The sequence below is a fragment of the Lygodium microphyllum genome, chromosome 14, assembly GCF_053477565.2.
Source record: "Lygodium microphyllum isolate KBCC chromosome 14, Lygodium_microphyllum_v1.1.10, whole genome shotgun sequence".
In the NCBI taxonomy this organism is placed as follows: domain Eukaryota; kingdom Viridiplantae; phylum Streptophyta; class Polypodiopsida; order Schizaeales; family Lygodiaceae; genus Lygodium; species Lygodium microphyllum.
Window position 1 is genome coordinate 138,421,227 of NC_141148.1, and position 20,891 is coordinate 138,442,117.

The 20,891-nt window shown below is 42.7% G+C and overlaps 1 protein-coding gene across 9 annotated transcripts in view; it reads right to left on the minus strand.

Annotated features, from left to right (window-relative positions):
* Positions 1 to 233: 233 nt before the first annotated feature.
* LOC148026159 (putative sugar phosphate/phosphate translocator At3g14410) overlaps positions 234 to 20,891 on the minus strand; it is a 140,712-nt gene continuing 120,054 nt past the window's right edge. For 2 of the 9 annotated variants that reach the window (XM_087693437.1, XM_087693438.1), the window contains one exon: positions 1,901 to 2,873. The gene's annotated coding sequence lies outside the window, so the exon portion shown is untranslated. Of the gene's footprint in view, positions 635 to 1,624; positions 1,814 to 1,892; positions 2,874 to 20,891 lie in introns of those variants that run through there. The other 7 variants (XR_015693192.1, XR_015693194.1, XR_015693195.1 and 4 more) reach the window with 7 other exon arrangements.

A 20,891-nucleotide genomic window follows, 5' to 3' on the forward strand; every position in this document is an offset into this window, starting at 1 on the left:
TTGATGCTTGGACATGCTCTCAAAAGCTCTAATACATTTGGCATTTAGGCATTTGTCTATTGACACATCTAAACTCACCTCAAATCCTATTGATCTTTTGAGGGATTTCCTCTAATGTTAATTTAACTAATATTGACCCTTCATAGATCTAGTTTATGAAGTTGAATCCAAGCTTGGAAGTATCCACAATCTTGTATATGTATGTCTATTTCAACCGTATTGTACGAGGGCCTAGCCTCCCTTTCAAATTATCATTTCTTACAAGCCCCTAGTGTCACTATTGATGCTAGTCACACATATACAGAACCTTCGAATTATCATTTCTTACAAAACCTTCAAATGAATCTAGGAGAATGTGCCCCATCGAGCATAATGAAAATTGGACACCAAATGATTTTGTATTAATTGAATATGAGAACTTACATCGATTACTTGTAGTCAACGAGCACCCAAACCCTTCACACTTCCAACTCAATATGTGGTCCCATTACACCATCCATCTTGGTGACCGGCCAACTAGAGCCATAGTCGCTTTTTACAACGTAGAAGGTGCCTTCACCACTCCCTACGAGAATGGAACACTGGAGCTTTGGCTTAACGCACCATCCACCTACCACTTAATCTGGTATAACCCCTGTAATTAACAAAACACACTCATCTCAAATCTACAACTCTAACACTACTTTTGTATTTGATTAACAAATCATGATAACATAAAAGTCTATATATTTCAATTCGACTACTTGCATCACCATTAACTATTATTGCCTAAACTATATTAAGTAATAGCCTTGTCACGCATCCATTGAAGTAAGGGATACAAAAATGACTCTAGTGATGAGCTATCTTCATGCTTAAAGGTTGTAAAGCTCTATTCTGAAACTTTTTTGCATCAATTTCAAAACATCCATTTTGATTACCTGGTTCAATTCATATGGTTTAGCATAAAAAATGGGGCAATCAAGACTACAGTCAAAGAGCAGTGGCATAGTGATCCTCATGCCACAGATAATCCTAACCATGAGCATGTATGTGCTTACCACCATTGTTTCTCTCTTAAATATGAACTATAGTAAAGGAGTTTGATATCAGGCATCTCTATATCGGGAGCTTCCACACATACTAAAGAAAAGTCACTACATAGAAAATAGCCCCTTTGTAGCTAGAGGCAACACCCATTTCTCCTTCACATGTGGCACTCGTAACTTGCTACAAATCATCTATGCTATCATGATGGCCAATGGCCTCTTCATACATTTGCCAACCATCATAAAGTATCCATTTTGTCTATCCCACTAATGGCTCCCTCCTTGAGGGGTAAAGGAAAGGCTAGGTCTACAAATTAGAGTACCATACAACAAAGTCAATGCAAGCAATGGCTCGGGGAGGCATAGCCTAAAATTGTATGCCTTCACACTCTCTCAAGTGCTCCCAAAGCTCCAAACTCGTGTCTTTACCTTCTAGAAAAACTAGCCCCTCAACGGTAGCCCTTTTGAACACATAGAATTTAAAAAACTCTCTCTCTCTCTCTCTCTCTCTCTCTCATATCATCGTCTTAAAAGCTGACCAATTGGAGGATTACATATACTTCTCATTCCTATCATCACTAGATTAGACAACTTACGTTTGATGGGTAATGGCAAGTTAGTGCATCTAATAAGAATAATGGTCTTCCAAAAAATCTCTCTTTATTCACCCCAGTCTTCTTACTAGGATCTTCACACGGAAAAACCAGTGGTTTGATGTAAAGTAAACTCAAATGTACCTGTAAAAAGTTTTAAAGTCGAAACGGAAGCTTTAAAACCTTAAGAGTCTGCAATTTGTTCAGATATAAAAATGGTAAATACATGGAATTTGATTCAAAATAATCGCTTCAATATTTTCAGTCGAAGGTTTATAGTAGCATTAAAATATGTTTTTAGTGAACATTACCCTACTGCAACCAGAAAAAAAGAAAAACAGAAAGGGACCGAATAGATAAGGTTCGTACATAAAAAGGGGGCCACTCGTGACTAGGTTATTCATATGCTATCATCTACATCAGACAGTGGCATGCATAGATGGACACGCAACATGTTACCGGTATCACCATGACCCTCTCTCAAACTATGAAGGTCCTTCAGCCGGATTGGTTGAAGCAGGGTATTGAACAATGCATTAAAAGGTTGCAGAATCTATTCCGGGAATAAATAGATGACAAAGATGGCCTGCTGCAACAGATTAATATGACTCTTGCGTTGAAGCACATGACAGAAAATTTGTAACACCTGTTCCAGAACAAAGGCTAGGCATGCCCACATCTTACTGCCAGATGCTTAGTTGCCTTCTCTGTAGCTCATAATTGGAGAAAGAGAGTGACATTTTTTCACAACCATATGAATATGCGTATAGATACACTGTTCCAGACATCATAGTACAGATCTACAAGTTGATTAAGTATACTGGGTATAACCTCGGAATTTGTAAGGTGCCCTGGAGTGCCCCGATTGGCTACCCTCTAGAAGATCGGCACTATTGCTTCCAACTGATCTACACCACCATCAGGCATAACAGTGCTTGCCAACGCACCGAAATGCACTGCCTACTAGTTCCTCTCAGCTTATCAAAGGGAACCTGAATGCATGTAACCATACCCAGTTATATTGAAAGGCTTGTTCCATCATAAGCACCCTCCTAATCCAAAAAAATAAAGGTGAATTGTCATGTGGTTTCCTTGATCCAGTAAAGAAAAGGCAACCTTGCTGTTGAATGGAGAGGAAAGAGCTCCTCCAGCCACAAGCAGTGTTCAATTCAAGATAAGCATCCTGGATGGTGGCATACAAAGAGATTGAGGGATCACAACAGCATGCTCTGTCTCATCGACCACTCCACACCTACGCCCAACAAACCTTCGAATTAAACGAAAGTAAAAGGAATATAGCAAACAACACTGATACGACTTTAGAAACCTGTCACATAATGTATTTTGAGTGGCTCTCTTCTAGCTTGATATAAGTAGAACACCAAGTTGCCTACTTAATAAGATGTTTAGGCAAATGACATCATATATGATATGATTTGCATTATATGTCAGTTCTTTCAGCATTCTTCTACTAATCAACTGAAGTGTACCATTAATAGAAATTGATCTGTTTGAACTTCACACTCGTTATATGCATAGTTGCATTTGTACTACGTACGGACGAGTTCGTTCCGTACGCTTTGTACCGTCCGTACCATTTTGTACCAAAAAACAGGCTATTTTTTCCCTCTGAAGTGTACCATTAATAGAAATTGATCTGTTTGAACTTCACACTCATTATATGCGTAGTTGCATTTGTACTACGTACGGACGAGTTCGTTCCATACGGTTTGTACCGTCCGTACCATTTCGTACCAAAAAACAGGCTATTTTTTCCCTCTAAAGACTAGACCATACAATATCTTCCAACTCCTAAGCCTTATGTTTATTATCATAATTCCAAGTCTCTCTCTCACACACACACACTCTCTCTCTCTCTCTCCCAACTTCCAAGATGAGTATGCAATTCCAAGAGCATCCCTCCCTCCCCTCCTCTCTCTCTCTCTCTTTACCTTGCTTGTAATGTTATCTTTACCTTACTGATGAGATGACATTAGACATGGATGTAATCTGGATTTTGTCTCATAGGCCACATTGGCCTTATGTAGACGTTAATATATCTTTCTTTCTTTTCTTCTTTCTCTCTCCAAACTGCCAAGCCTCTCTCTCTCTCTCTCTCTCTCTCTCTCTCTCTCTCTCTCTCGTCTGACACTATCTTCTAGTAGCGCATTGCGCATGTTGTGCATCAGGTTTTTCCTTGTTATCCTCATGTATTCATCCTATTAACTCAAGTGGCATTGCTATTTTAGCTTTGAGCATGTGTTCTATTATCTATAATCCAAAATAACCAAGTTTTTGTTTTTTTTTTCCATACTAATATCGTATCATACCTTATAAAATCATAAGGTACCAATTAGTACCGTATTTTATCATATCGTACCTTTCGTACCTAACAACCCTGATTATATGCAATAAGACCATTATGGTCAATGGTTTTATCAAGAGAAGCTGAGTACCTATAAGCCACCAGTTTCTTGTTTCAGCCATTTCTACTGACATATTGATTCTTCAGAGCATCTAAACAGGGTGGATTCTTACCAAACGAAGTGGTTAAGTTTGTTGAAATGTATCTTGAAGGAGAAGCCTTACTGAAAAGCAAGCAAAGGCCTTCTAGCAGATTTGAATAGCTGTACTTCGAGGTAGATCTCACTGAGGTTCCATCAAGCAGCCTCTTTCTTATCTCACCTTCTTTGCTTCATCCTCTTATTATAGTTGCTCCAGCTTAGTTGTTATCCATCCATGGGAATTGCTTTGACTCTATCATTGCTCCACTTCTCAACCACAAGCTCTTCTTTGGGTGTATTTCCCAGCATGCAATCAAAGCATTTTCTTGGGATCATGTTGGGTGGAGAGGCTCGTTAATGATGGACAGCAACTAAGGTAGATGGAACTCTGCCCAAGGGGGTGTAATATCCCCACCCCCTCTGCGCATAGGAACCCCACCCTAATAAATAAAATTAATTGAATTTTTTTTATCCATCCCCCCCTTGTCGTTGCCGAACAGGTGGCGGGGGGAGGAAGAAGGAGACGATGTGGAGATGATGTTGACGAAGAGAAAGAAGACAATGACGACGTGGATGATGACAACGTGGAGGAAGACAATGATCACAATGAAGACGACAATCCCAAGGAGGAGGCCACATGGCCTACCACCCCCCAGGCCACCTCACCAGCCGCCACCATGATCGCTGACAAGTGGTGGGTGGTGGCACCTCCACCACTCCACTTCCTCCCCACCTCTCCAGCTATAAAACCCCCCCTCCCCATGGCAAGGGAAAAAACCGACGGCACGCTGCAGGGAAAGAGAGAGAGAAGAGAGAGACACAGAACCTTCTAAAAGGTTCCTCCCTTTCCCCTCCCTAGAGGGTGGCCGCACGCACTTATCTTTTCTCCTTTCCCGCGATATTATTCTCCACCCTGCAAGCTTACCCCCCCCCCCCCCCCCACCACCACCACCAATTGGCCCCTGCTATTTGAATAAGGAGCTGCTGAAGCCTTGTGGAAATCGTGCCTAAAAGACACGAAGATCAAGAATGGCCCCCGAGCGGAGAATGTCACACATGGATGGCAATCCCACAACAAGCAACGAAGCTTCGAGCGAGGATATCACTGTCAATCCAACTACGGTAGGTGTGACAAGAGCTGATGGAACTACGAGCAACACCCCACCTCTCGCCACTCAAGTCCAAGTTCTTCGCTCTCTCTAATAACGTATTAAGTATCAATAAGTCTTTGATTAGTCTTTACTTAGGACAATATTGTTTAAGGTTGGCAAGGTTACCTTTAGGGTTATGCACATAGACGGTACATGCATGGGAAAGATTATATGAAACCTACATCAATGGTACATGAAATGATCTTGCATTAAAAGGCTTGCATCCATCCTCTGAAGGTTTCGCATTAAATAATGGTTAAAGAGTTTACCTTGTGCTGCCAAACCATGAATTGATTACAACTTATACAATAATTCAGGAATTATTTTGCATTGAAAGATAGTCTTGCATCGTATAAGAGCTTATAATTGTTACAAATTTGTCTCGCATTCTTTGCCTTAGGGGAAAGGAAGATAAAGTCAAGTTAAAATTCTGCATAGTATTGCACTAGGGAAAGGCTAAAAGATAAATGTCACTTAGAGAGGAGACATAAATGCTCTTGCTAGATTGATTATCTCGCATTGAAATGATAGAACTTACGTCTTGTACAGTGTTTGAAACCTTAACATATGCCCTACCCGAAGGAAGGGAGTGTTAAGTAAAGTTTTGCATAGTATTGCTCTTAGATCCCAAGGGAGAGAGCGAATATGCGGATGGAAATGTTATCGCGTTTATCCTTGCATCGTTTGAAAATATACAATTGGTTTTGTTGGTTGATCAAACAACATCCTAAATGCTTTTACATTCAATTGATTGTTGGATTGCCGTTTTAATGATTATTCCAAGTGCTTGTGATTGATGGTAAATTCATGGCAGGGGTCTCTGATGACAAGTTACCATGGGGGTAAAGGAATGTTTTCTCGGAAGATGATATTAGGGCTGACTGCCTTGGCAGTGCTTGAGTCTTAAATTATTTAATTAAGGAAAGGTTCTTTGCAATGGTGGATCACCTCCATGATCGCATCGCGGATCAACCCGAAAAGGGCACTACTCGATTCACGAGCCAAAGGTCGAGTGGTAGAAAGACCAACCATGGAAATAATGTTTCACTCCTAGGCAGTTTGTGGGTCAAGTGGAGCTCTCGACACCCCTTGCCAAGTCCGGAACGGAGTTGAGGACCTCCGTGGCCCCAACGTTCGTGGCATTGGAAGATCCTATTCTAGATAAAGGATGGAAATTGTGATACCATGTGATTTGGACCAGCTAAATCTGCAATGCAGAAGGGACATATAATTTCTCATGTATGGGCAAGAGACAAAGATTAACTTGAAGATAAGCTAAGAAACTTGTTTGAACTTGTTTGTCAAAAGGACTGCTTGTTCACTTGTTTGAACTTGTTTGTCAAAAGGACTGCTTGTTCTGTATTCGTGTCGGTGGCATAAATTATGCGAACGAACCGTGTTCCCTAAAAGGCTTAATTAAGGAAGCTGATTTTAAATGTCACACATAAATGTGACAGGACCTAATTAAATAACTAAACAAAACCTACTCAGGGAAGCGGGTGGGCGGACCGCCACCTGTCCTACGGCAAGGTGGCCCCAACATTCCTGGCATTGGAAGATCCTATTCTAGATAAAGGATGGAAATTGTGATGCCATGTGATTTGGACCAGCTAAATCTATAGGGCAAAAGGGACATATAATTTCTCATGTATGGGCAAGAGACAAAGATTAACTTGAAGATAAGCCAAGGAACTTGTTTGAACTTGTTTGTCAAAAGGACTACTTGTTCACTTGTTTGAACTTGTTTGTCAAAAGAACTGCTTGTTCAGTATTCATATCGGTGCCATAAATTATGTGAACAAACCGTGTTCCCTAAAAGGCTTAATTAAGGAAGCTGATTTTAAATGTCATACATAAATGTGATAGGATCTAATTAAATAACTAAACAATGCCTACTCAGGAAAGCAGGTGAACGGAACCCTGACGGATCCGCCCACCTGTCCTACAGCAGGGTGGTCCCAGAGACTTGGGAGGCTTCTCACAAGGTTGTACCGACAACTGACCCTTAGGAATTGTTAGGTTAGAACCCCGATTCATGCCGTTTTAGAGGACCGGAATGAGACTAAGCCATACGGGTAGAGAGGTTGAGTGACACATCTCTCTTGTTTCCCATTCTCTTTGAACCAAGTGCGGCATGGATCTGCTTCGGATTGGGTATCTCTATGTAAAGTAGGATGTCCAGGACTGGACACTAGAATGCCGTCAGATGACCTTGACCACTAGGGACCCAAATTTCAAGTCGATCCCAGTGAATTCAGCCACGAATGTTCTGTTGCGAGGCAGACTTGAGAACCCTAGGCGACAAACCCCGTAACATTCCATGGGAGTGCCAGGCAGTGTTGCTTAGATTCGTCTCTCAATGAACCACTAAAAACGTGCCTGGACAGCCGATAGGTGAGCACGTTACAAGGGGGGGGGAGGGGGGGGGGGGGAGAGAGAGAGAGAGAGAGAGAGAGAGGCCTTGTAAGTACACAAACTGAAAGGATAAATTAATAACAACTAGTGATAGGTGATAGTAAAACTAATAGGGTCTCCATATATAAGCTAAGATGTGTACTTGAACCTTTGACCGTTGAGCCTTGTTTAATGCGAAGTGGGGAAAAAATGTTCGTACCTATAATACACACACTTAAACACTAAGGGTGTGTTCACACGAGGAAAAAAAAACTAATAAACCCCCATTCAAGTCATGGGTGACTAAACCTCCTGGTGTGTGAAAATGCTTAACCTTGGACATATCACTGCATGTGGACAAACTGGACAAGTAGTGTATATGCCATTTGTTTGACTTTTCAATGCCTACCCACAATGGAAGTCATGTTAATAGATTGGAGTCTTAGGTGGTGACTTGCATTTTTGCCACTTCGCTTTGAAGCACATTCCTACTGCAGAAAGTGCGGTCCTGCTAGCAGGATTTGCAGTCCCACTGTAGACTTTGGAATCCCAAGTGGAATTTTTAAGTGTTCAAGGGCATATTTGCCACTTGGCATGGGAGAGAGACCTGAATAATAAGAAAAAAACTTGGAAGGTTTTTTTTAAAAAGTGAACAAATATAACGTGAGGAAAAGAGACCTACAACAGGTAATTGAAGCTTGTACAGTTTTCAAAGCTAACGGCAATGAGCTGAAGGATGGGGTTATGGAATGAAATCTATTGCTATAGTTCCTCTACTCTTTGACTTAAAAACAAGGTTTTGCTTTCAGCTTCTCTTTCCCTTTGTCCTACCGTAGGAAGCACAATGAGTAGTCTTTTGTTGAAGGTGTTGTTGTCAATGAGAGAGACAACAAGAAGGCTATCTCACATTGTGTTGTTGATGGTGCATGTCACATGTCAGAGGTTTCTCATGGGTTAGAGAAGGGATTTTGAGTTTTGGTAATTGAAGATTTGGTATGTTGAAAAAAGTATGTAATAGTCTCGAAAGCTATATATACAACTTGAGTCAAGGGAAACTTCGAAGGATTTACAACAGCAAGAGTAATGAAATTGCAAGTTTCTTTGGGAATGGAAAGATTTGCTCACATGGTCCTGTTTAACACTCACATGATCCTAATATCTTCAGCTCTTGAAGTTTTGCAGTTTCTAAAACTTTGTAGTGCTTATCCAGGAAGAGTATGTTGAAATGTTTGTACTTTCACAATGAGTACATATTTGGAATAGATTAGGAGTTTGTTGCCTGCAATCCTGCATTTTCCACAACAATACTTGCGATCCTACAACGGCAACCTTGCACCATGTCTTGAAATTTTGTAGTGTTCTATCAGAGAAGAGTATATTGAAATGTCTGTTTTTCCACACTGGTATACACATCTGGAATAAAAAGCACTTCGGTACCCGTAATCCTTGCAACAGCAATACCTTCAACAAGTCCTTCCTAAAAATAAGGAGACCTGTAAATCTGAATATCTGAGTTGTATTAAGGTTGGATTGAGCTCTACGGTGCTGATTTGAAAACTTTTTGTTAAGAGAGATTCCTCGCTTTTGTCTTCTGATATTGTCCTGGGAGTCAATAGAGACCGGCCACCCAACTCACCATAGATTGGTGCCCTTGTTAAGGAACTTTCACTAATCATATCAATTGGGAAGTGTAACTTTTGGAGACCAACCTGTACACAAGCTCAAGCATGGTTGCGATTGGGTATAAACCTTTTTCTAGTACTAAAAACGAGAATGCAAACAAGTTTATCAAGAAATTGCAATGGATGGCCTACAAGGATCGCAAAGACATTGATGCTGATAAGCTTCGAATGATTGACATATTGCTTGAAGGTTTTGCAAGATTGTGGTGGGATTCGTTGAATGAGGAAACAAAGGAAAATTGAAATCAAGTTAAAACTGGGTCGATTACCAAGTTTACAGAGAGGCAAACTCCTAAGAGTCTATGGAAATCTTTGGAAAGAATGTTTCATGAAGAGAATAAGGAAGTAAATTTGCTGCCAGATTTGAAGAGAGATGGATAGAGGCTACACATGGTATGGAGCAAACTCCAATCATGTTCTTGAGAAAGGATAATTTTTTTTCTTTTCTTTGACCTAAAATTAGAGAAAAGATCTTGGTAAAAGCTCTGACTCACTTGAGAATGCAGTTAAAATAGCTAAAGAAAGCTAAGGAAGCTGCAAATAAGGTTGGAATAATGAAGAAGTATTCTTGTAACTGCAATTCAAATGCCGATACCACTACAGGAAAAGCAGGCCAACAAGCTATAAATTTTCCCAACTGGCTATAAATCTTCCTAGGGTATTTGAAAGATATGAAAATTCTATACACCAAGATTATAGGAAACCCGAAGATATTGTAATTCAGAAATTGTAGGAGCTGTTGGCAAATCTGAATTTAAACATGAATATCTTGCAAGCTAAGCAACCTTTGCTGTGACCTGGATTTAGAGGACCTCCAAGGAACAAGTGGAATAACTTTGAATGCTTCAACTGCAGGAAAAGAGGACATATTGCCCCTAATTGTCCATAGACTAGAAGGGGAGATGTATCCCATGCCGCAACAAAATGCTAGGCAAGATATCAAACCACAGCAAGAACAATGACAACCTAAACTTTCTAGGCAACAATTGGAAAGAAGACTTGATGAAGGCCCATCTAATATGAATCTAATTGAAACCAACATGTCCCATGATGGGTAAAATGCATATATTCTAGCTAACAAGAGAGCCATAGAGAGGGATACTAAAACTAAAGCTCAAAGGACAGCAAAAATTAAGGAAAACACATTGCACATGAGCCAAAGACTAGCAAGAAGGCTCGGCAAAGAAGGAAAATTCAAATGGGGGGTTTTTCCTTGGGAGTCAATCAAGTTCCTTACAACCTACTTGAAGATCTTAAAAGTAAAAAGGTTGATGTTACCTATGGACGACTGCTGCAAATCAGTTCATCCTTGAGGAGACAATGGCGTGGGCTAGTTAGTATCAGAAAAGGAAGGACCAAAGCTAAGCATATGGAGGTGTAAGCATGTCAAATGCGAGAGACATTATGTTTTTTTGTTTTGTTTTGTGAGTCGGGTGTGCACCTTCATGCTATGCTCATCAAGTGAGTATAGTACATTAGTGTACGCGCTATCACAGGGCCAAACCCTTTCACCTCCGGCTTCGGCGGACGCATCCGCTTTCCTCCGCTCCCTTCGGTTGATAGCTCCGGGGAGACTAGCCCTTCTTGGCTAGTGAGGGTAGGCACCAAGACCCCCATGTGGGAATCCAGGTAGTCCGGGACTTGAGGAAGGATCGCCCTAACTCTCACCCGGTAAAACGCCCCATCCCGACGGGTTCCCGCAGAGGGATTGCCATGTCCAGCTTGGACGTCGGCTCGTAGGAGGAGTCCGTTCCCGCAGGTTACCTTAAGACCCCATTGCTACAGGTAACCAGTTCTGGTAAAGCCAACCGTTTGGTGATATCGCAAGAATATAGCTCAGTGACACATGTATTTCATGTCTTCGGGGTATCATCGTCATTTCCCAAGGGATCGGAATTTATGAGCTATGTAGTTCTCGCAGGTATCGCGGTATAGCTTCACCAAGGAATGCAACGACTGAAACATGTCCAGCCACTACACCCCTCGAGTGCGGTTTCGGGGCCACCCAGTTGGGTAACCTCTTCCCACTTGCCTCCCCTCCAAGGAGGATCACGACAGCTTCCTCATCGGTGCCGTGGAGGCCTAGGATCTCTCGACTCTCTCGAATGAGGTTGCCAAGAGTACGGTCCCGAAGGTCCGTAAATGCGTCACACTGGAGCATTATGTGACAAAGTGAAGATCCAGCCTCTGGCTGATTGCAGCAAGGGCATTGTTGTGATCTTCTTGGGTGAATCTTGTCCCGAAGGACCAATCCTCCAACGCGTGCCAAGAGTAGATAGCGTTCTGCTCCATGTTTCACCCCCCTCCTGAGATTACTTCGGAATAAGTACCCCGTGGAACCTACGAACTTGTGTTTTAGATACGGCTTGAGGGACGCGCAGTCATGTTGTTTGTCCCATTTGGCCCACACGTGTGAGCGCACCGCGTGCAGCGGCGCATCAGGCACGTATCGTTTCTTCCAATGTCGTGTTCGCATTTCCCACGTCCACTTACCTCTCGCGCCTTTTGGGGCTGGATTCCGAGTCATCTCTCGCGCCCAGGTCTTGAGGTGTGGGTACTTGGCAAGAGCTCGGGTTCTTTGGCCTCCGCAGTATGCGGCTACAGGGGGAATGTGTAACTCATGGTGCAAAGTAGCGCCCCCCACCGTCGTCGAATTGCTACTCTTTCCCACAATCCATCGCATTCCAGTTGCCACCATCCTCTCCAGCGAGCGCAACTTTCCCTGGTTTTGGGCCCCCATAAGCTCCGCCCCGTAAGTTAATACGGGATATACACAAGATTTGAAGAAGGACAGACGGGTCCAAACTGGCACAGATCGTGAGGTGAGGAAGTGTTGGTGGGCATATAATGCCTTCCTTCCCGATCCCAACCTCTCTTTCGTGATCTTTTCAATGGAGAGATGTTCATCCAGAGTCACGCCGAGATATTTGTATTCAGCACAGTGCTCAACATCCTCTCCGCCAATATGGAATTGTCTTGCCTTAAAGGCTGTCCTCTCCGCATCGCTACCAAAAAACATGGTAACTTTGCACTTGCTAATTCCGAATCTCATTTCCCACTTCTTCGCCCATTCGGCAATCCTATCTAAGCTCCTCTGCAAGTCTTCCGGGTTGTTCGCTAAGAGAATCACGTCGTCTGCGAATAGCAGAGCTTGTAGTTTCTCCTTCAACCCAAGGATATTGCAACCTAGGTTGTCACCCTCCCGTATGATGTCGTTAATGAAGATGTTGAATAGGGTGGGTGACATGGGGCACCCCTGTCTCACGCCCCTCTCTACGGGGATGGGGTCGGATAACGAATCTCCCACCCTCACCCGAACTGTGGATCGGTGATATAACGCTTTGATAAATCTCAAAGTTTTACCCTCCACACCTGCCGCTTGCAGTTTCATGAATAGTGCTTCATGAGGTACTGTATCATATGCTTTCTGAAAATCAATGTACGCTACGTAGGTTGGTTTACCCACGTTATGGCGGCGTCGAATCCCTTCATCCAGCGTCACGACTTGGGCAATGCATTCCTCCATTGGCCTAAATCCTGCTTGTCCTCGGAGGAAGAATTTCCTCTTCTCGAGGTTATCTGACAGGCGCTGCGCCACAATGGAGGAGAGGACCTTGAGTACCACTGCGATGAGGGAGATACCCCGATAGTTGTCCATTGACGTCGGGTCCCCCTTCTTGGGTATGGGGACAACCGCTGAGGTATCAATGTGTTCGGGAATCTCTCCCGAGTCGAAGATAGCTCTCAACACGTGGAGAGTTGCTTCCCCCATCTTGGTGCGTGGTACTTCGGGATTATCTTTACGTCCCTTATCTCTAGCCAATAGTTTGAAGACTTCGGGGGGAATCCCGTCGATTCCCGGGGCCTTGTGTCGCTTGAGTTTTCGACACATGAAGAGGACTTCCTGCCACTCGATGGGGCTCTCCACCTCCCGCATTCGGGGCCATAGTCGCAGATCGTCGCCCTTATTCTTCCAGAAGTCCGCGTCTTTACTATGTCCTTCTCCTGCCTCAAAAATCTTTTGATAGTGTCTAAACCAGAGGTTCCTCAGGACCTCCGGATCCGTTTGCAAGTTCCCCGATGGGTCCTTGATGGGTTGCGACTCAATGCCGCTACTTCTGCACTCGCCCGTCAACTTCTTATGGTGAGTCCAGAATTTCTTGAGGTTTCTTTCTCGTAGGAGCTCCGCACCCTTCTCTATGAACTTGTCAAATGAGTCTTTGGAGCTCTTCCGACACTCTCTAATGGCTCTCGTCTTTAGGTTCCGATACCGGGACCAGGCCCTTCGTCCTTCCTGCGAGTTGGGTATCAACTTCCTGGCCACTCGCCAGGCCTTTCGTCTTTGGTTGATCGCCCTCCTCGCCTTCGGGGAGAGGCGGAAACCGCACCTCGGTTGAGGTGGGGGTTTGACGGTCATCACGCCGGATTCTTGCGCGATTGACTTCACCGTGTGCTCAAACTCCTCACACAGGACACGCAAGTTGTCGCCCCCCTCTCCTGGGAGATCTCTCAAGATGCTCCACCTGTTATTCGATAAGAATGAATGGGCCGCTAGCTCCACTCTAGAAGCATCAATGCGCGGAGGTTGTGGACGTTCCTCTTGTACCCTCGTATCCGTCGAGGCTCTCACTGAGCATGAGATAGGCCAGTGATCTGATATGTCCACATTGCGTTCAACCTTCGCGTGTACTAGCAAAGATGCTGCTTGTTGGTTGACTATGAAGTAGTCAATGTCTGACTTTCCCTTCCCTCTAGGTGAGTGGTAAGTTAGTGCCGAGCCTCGAATCGTGAGGATTGAGTATTCGGGGCACTCCCTCCTTAACCACCTCGTGCAGGCTTTCCGCTTGCAGTTCCAATCACCTCCCACGATGATCGGAAGGCCCTTGCGTATAAGTATGTTGAGGGCCACTGCAAGCTTACTGAGTGCGCTTTTCCTTGCCTCCTTGAGTTGTTTTTGCGGGATATATATGTTCCCATGAATCCATGGCTCCTTTCCTGCGGGTAGGAGTTGAATGAACAACATGTTGGGGGAGGTTCGGCTAAGCTCGAAAGCCCGATACTTCGTTGCTGCAAGTGTAACCAGACCTCTCTCTCCAGGTTCTGGCGAACCCAAGGCCTGGAAGGCAGTGTAGCCTGGGAGTCGCATAGGCCAACTTCCTTGAAAGATTCGAGTCTCTTGCAGGCCAATCACTCCCCATGACAGTCTATGAGCGAGGTAGTCGACCTCACCCCGCTTGCTGCGCAAGCCATTTATGTTGAGAGATACAATCTTGGGTCTCACGTTACGCTTTCGCTCACGAGTCTCGTTGCGTAACGCCTGGCGTGAGTGATACGGCACCGACATTCTAATATGCCATCTACTAAACCTGCTTTCCGACTTCAATCTTTCCAATAATGCATTGGCCTCGTTTCGATGTACTAGGATGTCGAAACGGCTGCACCCAGACCTGAGGCTCTGGACCCTGTCCCACTTCAAAATGTGGTGCCACAAGTCCCCTGAGGCTCGTCTAAGGAGTTGCCCGAAGGGTCGCTCCGACAAGTTCTCAGCGCCCCACACGCATAGCTTCTCAATTTCCCCGCTTGCCGTCGCTTGTCTGAGCGAAGTGTTGGTTACCGCTGCTCTTTCTATGTTCGATCCTTTCGAAGCTAACCCTGTTGATGTGGGGTGGCTTGGCTCCACCCTCTCTACGCTAGCGGTGACATGGTCCCTCGTCGGGGTAGGGACATTCCCTTCTCCCCTCCCGCTTCTTGTGTTGGAGCGAGTGACCACCTCGGCAAATGATGCTAACGCTTGTCTTCTCCCACAATAGAAACTACTCGAATGGGCTGCACGGTGAGATTCGACAGCATCATTGACGGGAATGTATTCGGGACCGAGTTGGTTCCCTTGAGAAGTCTCGTCGCTTTGCCCCGCACTCGGAGGGTGTGCGACCTCAATAGGGTGGATCCCACTCTCCTGTCTTGGTGATGCCACCCTTGATGAGTAATGTGTGCCTCCGTTCCCGGCACTGGTCGAGCATTGCCCCACTAAAAGAGATACTATCCCCCCATGAGGCCGTGGGAGGATAGGAGCACTAGTAACTCCCCTCGGGCCCTGGCTCAAGCCCGGTGATACGCTCACTAGTCCCCCAGGTCCCCGTGCATCACCAAAGGGTCTGACGACCGGCCCGTTCATGTTACCCAGACGCTGCCACGGTACCGGTATAACAGCGCTGGGGGTGGCCCCTAGCGTCGCGGAGCTCCCGAGGCCACCCAGAGGAAGGCCCCATGAAGAGCGTATATCATTATGTGAACAATCCATTTTTGTAAAAAGAAAAATGAGACCACCCAGATCATGGTCGTTTATCCGGACGGGGAGTCTCTTACGGCCGGTGACCTTGACATACTGAAGGATCAAGTTGAGATGCATGCTCAACGTCCATCTCTTGGGAGATCAGGGCCTGGTGGGAGCGCCAACGCTTCATCCTCCCAGTTCTGCCCCTACTCTTCGAAGACAAACGGTGCTACGCGGGTCCTGCTATCCTGCCTTTGGCCTTCCATCTTCTTGTGGCGTTCCACTCACTTGAGTAACATAGTCTCTTGAAGGAGACCCAACGGCATCGAAGAGGTTAGCCGCCTCAAGGGGTCAATCTTTCCCCTTGGGATCCCCTAGGGGTGCAAGGTGAGGACTGAAGTGGTCTTGCTTGCCACATTCCCGCGGGCCTTCCAAATCCGCTGCGTGGTCCCTTCTAGGACCTTCTTAAACTGTCCACATGTTACGTTCCTTCCGTATCGATACAAGCCGCACTTCCGAGAGACATTATGCCTATTATGGATGCATGGATATATGGAAGAAAAGTCGATCAAGTCTATGTAGATGGTGGTGCACAAGTCTGTGTAATCACTAAAGAGACAATGTTGTGAATGCACCTCAAAATGACAAGGAAGTCAATGTTTAAGGTGAAAATGGCTAATAGCTCAAAGGTAAAGTGTTTAGGACTTATTGAAAACTTGGAGATTAATATTGGAGGCCAAAGGGCATGCTTGGACTTTCATGTTATGCCTGCGAAGCTAGAGGCATATCCTCTCATTTTGCAGTGACCATGATTGATTGAAATGAGCCCAGACAAGATTGGTATAAAGGCCAATTGGAACTGTATTTGGACAACCCTACTTATAAGAGGGTGATTTTTTACATGAAAACAAGAACTGTCATTCAAGGTGGACATGAAAGTGATGTTGAAATAGATGAGACTAGCATTTCAAAAGTTCTAGCACTGATGAAGAAAACAAAGAATGGGAAGCCACTTTACTTTCTAGAGATCTTGACGTTTTTTCCTTTACGTAATTTTATGCACCGACACGAAAGAAGATTAGACAAATTCCTTAAAAGTAAACTTTATATTAAAATTTCAACCAAGATACAAATACTATCCATGGGACGATTCTCCGATTTGTAAGGATGCATTTTATTTTCCTCCAAGTTTTTGCCTTTGCACTAGTAACAGGGCCTTGAGATTCCTTCCCGAGTCACGTAGACCATCTGAGTAGGACTCAGAGGCAGGGGATTTAAAGCCAAAGCCCCCCTGGCACACGAGCATCCTCCTATGAATAGATGTTTCTACGGAAAGATCTCTCACAATGGGTTTGGTCCACATTCTTGACATGGCTATATAAAACCCCCTTGGATAGGGTTGGCAGCTAGTTGGGGGTGCTCAACACCCCTTTCCCAAGTGTTTCAACCTAAATCCAATTTGAAAGATTTCTTCTTATCAATTCCTTTATTAGATGACTCCTTTTCCAAACAGGCGTTCCTAAGTATAAACACAAGTAGAAGTGCAAAATATGTACTAGACAATTCTTTGTTCTCTCTGGCGAAGGAAATTCCAATTTGATGCGATAGCATCTAGTCTCGGCTTTATCTCCATTATCGTCTAAGATTTCTAGAGATAACCTAATTTAATTTCCTCATTCTTTTGAATGAAGGAGTATCCTTGCAATGTTGATTGCAATTTGGGACATTGGCTTCCCTACAACAAAACCCTACATATTCATTTGAACTAGGGTTTGTCGCATAATTCATATAGTTACTTAAGGACTTTGAATTCCTTTTAGCTTCAAGCAAGATGGGCCTTGAGAAGAATCCTTCAACTCCTTTGGTTTTGAAATTCTTTCAACTTCGTAGGAACCCTACTATTCTATCACAAGTTCAATCTATATTTTGTGAGATGTAATAGGATTTTCTATTATTTCAACCAAGCAAATGGATGCGGATGCATAAAATCTATCTAGCTTAATTATAGTTTAATGCGTATTTTTGAAACTTTTCATATATGTATTAGCATGAAATTTCCATGCAATTTATGTGCAATTTAACGACTTCTAAGTGCAATTTTAATTGATCACCTAAGATGAATGTGATGAACAAAATTTTTCCTAGTACGCTCATTATCTCAAAACATGCTCAAAATGCCTAATGTCATGAGGACATGTATTTTTGAAACCTCACTTAACATGTGGATTAATGTTTAAACACATGGTTAAGTAAATGTTGCACATGTGAGGTATAATTACAGTTAGAGCAAATTTACGAGCCTGAGACCCGGAGAAATCACAAGATGTCAAAGGTAAAAGTTGTTATAAGTTATACCGCATAGGTACTTGGTGGTATCTGGTGCCAGTTGTTGACCTAGGTCATTCATCTGACCACAAGTGTCAATTGGTGACACTAGAGAAGTGGCGTTTAATGGTACCTAACACCAATCTGATGATCAAAGATGATGCAAAGACAATAGGCAATGGAAGTTGCCTAGCTTATTGGCTAGTCAAATCATTTTTCAGGGCACCGAAATAATTATTAGATTAATTTTCAGTATTTAAAGACTGAAAATTAATATTTAATTATGAATAATCCTGAAAAAACCGTTTAAGAAGGCTGCCACTTGGCAAAAATGCCCATGCAAGACTGAAAAACGTCTTTAGAGACAAAGAGAGGAGATGCTACTGGTCTGATTTGCAACCATTCAAGGACCTTCTAAGGTAGCCAAGGATAGAAGAAGACCAATCAACAGCAGGTGACAACATCTACAAGCTGTTGAGACAGGACAACAACAACAAATGACTGATTTTCTTCAATTCTTTGAATCTATAAGATATTGAGACAGGGCAACAACAATAAATAATAGATTTTTTTCAGTTCTTTCACAAAAGTTTGAATTTTCTCTCTCCTCAGTATTCTCTCTCATTTCCCTGCCTTGCTCGGAAGATTAGAGCAATTGAGATCACCACAAGCTAAGAAATTTCAAATTTCTCTGTTGTAAACCCTAATCTGTAGCAGCAAAAATTAGTGTTTAGTAACAACCTCGAAAAGCGTGCTAGAAATTGGAAGCTCCAAGACTCAAATTCAACAAGGTTGAAACTATTTTTAGTCAAATTCAAGTGGAGGGACAAGAAAATCAATAAATTTGAGGCATCTTTCATCTCCATCAAAGCGAGTGAATGCCAATTGACTGTCGGAATCAAGGGGCAAATCAAATTGAAGACCTGCTGGTCCTTTTGGATAGCAAGGGGAGTTGGAATACCGAAAGGGATTGGGAGAATCCCATTATACATCAACTTCTTCTTCAATTAAGTTAAATAAATATTGAAAGGGACGCTAGTTTTGGGGCCAACAGGGTGCCCATTGTCCAAGATTGTAAGTTAATTTATATTTCTTAGTTTTGTAATTAATATTACTATTGTAACTAAGTTGTAATTAGGAAATTACCACCCATCCACCAAAGGAAGGCTGGTTTCACCTAACCTACAACAAAAAATGTATTACCCGCAACAAGAAATGCATGACCAACAATAAGAAATAAATGTTGTTGCCTAAGCTAATGAACATGCTGGGAAATGACTTGACTAGCGGTGAAAGAGCAGAGTATTGAGCCATCTATCAAAAATACCCAAAGCTATTTGCTGCTAAATATTATTAGCTCAGAGGTACTAATAGCATTGTGCATCACATCAAATTGAAAGAAGGATATAAACCAGTAGCTTTGAAGCTAAGAAGACTTGGCACAATTCAAAAAAATATACTCACAGCTGAAGTTGAAAAACTATTGCAGATAAGTTTTATTTATCTCATTGATGATACGTAATGGGCATCTCCTCTTGTAATCAGACCAAAGAAGAATGGAAAATGGAGAGTATGCATTGATTTTAAGCCTCTTAATGTTGCAACCAAAAGGGAGTACTATCCTCTCCCTTTTCAAGATGAGATTTTGGATCAAGTAGCAGGTCATAAGCTTTATAGTGTGTGCGATGTGTATTCTTAATACTTCCAAATCGTAGTAGTAGAGGATCAAAAAAAGGCTGCATTCAATACTCCCTGGGGAATGTTGCTATTACATGGTATTGTCTTTGGGTTTGATGAATTCATATGCCAACTTTCAAAGATGGATTAGTTGGATATTCGCTCCTTTCATTGGGAAACCCTTGAAAGTATTCATGGATGACTTTTGCATGTATAGCTCTAGCACTTTGGATGCTGAAAAGCTTGATGAGGTTTTTTGTAAACTAGATCAAGATGGAGGACAGCTAAATCCTAATAAATATAAGATAGCAAGAGCTAAAATGATACTCTTGGGTCATGAAGTATTTGCTAATTGTATTTCACTTGAACCTAGTAAAGTTGAGGCCTTACTTCTTATGGATTCTCCAAAAACTACAAAAGAATTTATGAGCTTTGTTTAGACACTGAGGTATCTATCAAATCTTTTCATATGCTAGCTAAATATGTGTATCCTTTATAGAAACCAGTTCAAAAATGTCCTCAAGTGTGGATAGAAACTAAAGAGAATACATTCCTATAAATAAAGAAGAAACTGAGTACTTTGCCTATTATTATGCCTCCAAATTGGAATGAACCTTTTTTCATCAACATCAGCGTTGGAAAGAATGTTATCAGAGCTATTTTGATGTAGAAAGAGAAGGGAATGTCATACATGCGACGTGTGTTTTACATAAGCAGATCTATTGGAGCAACAGACAAGGCTTGGATGGAAGAAAATTTGTTAGTATGGGGACTGGTAAATACAATCAAAAGATGGAAATCATATCTGATTCAAAAACCATTTGTGATACTTATTAGTTCCTAGTTACTACCACACGTTTTGCAATCTACTAAAAATGCCCTGAGGGTAACTAAATGGTTGTTGGTTCTACAGGAATTCGAATTTACTTGCCTAAAAGAGGATACTGCAAGAGCTAATTTAGCAAACATTTTGACCTATAAAGAGCTTGTTGAAAGTACAATTCTTATAAAATAATAGTTGATCCCACATCCTCCAATTCATGAGAAAATGAAGAATAAAGATGCTACTTTTTTTTTAATGGTAGCTATAAAAGAATGCTAAAAATGGGAGATTTGGGATTTGTGATTTTGAATGCTGAAGGTCAAGAAGTTTTTTCATGAAGTCAAGAAAGCAAGGAAATACAAAGCAATAATGAGGCTAAATATGCAAGTTTACATACTAGTTTAAAACAGTGTATTCGATTGCGATATAGAAAGGTAGTG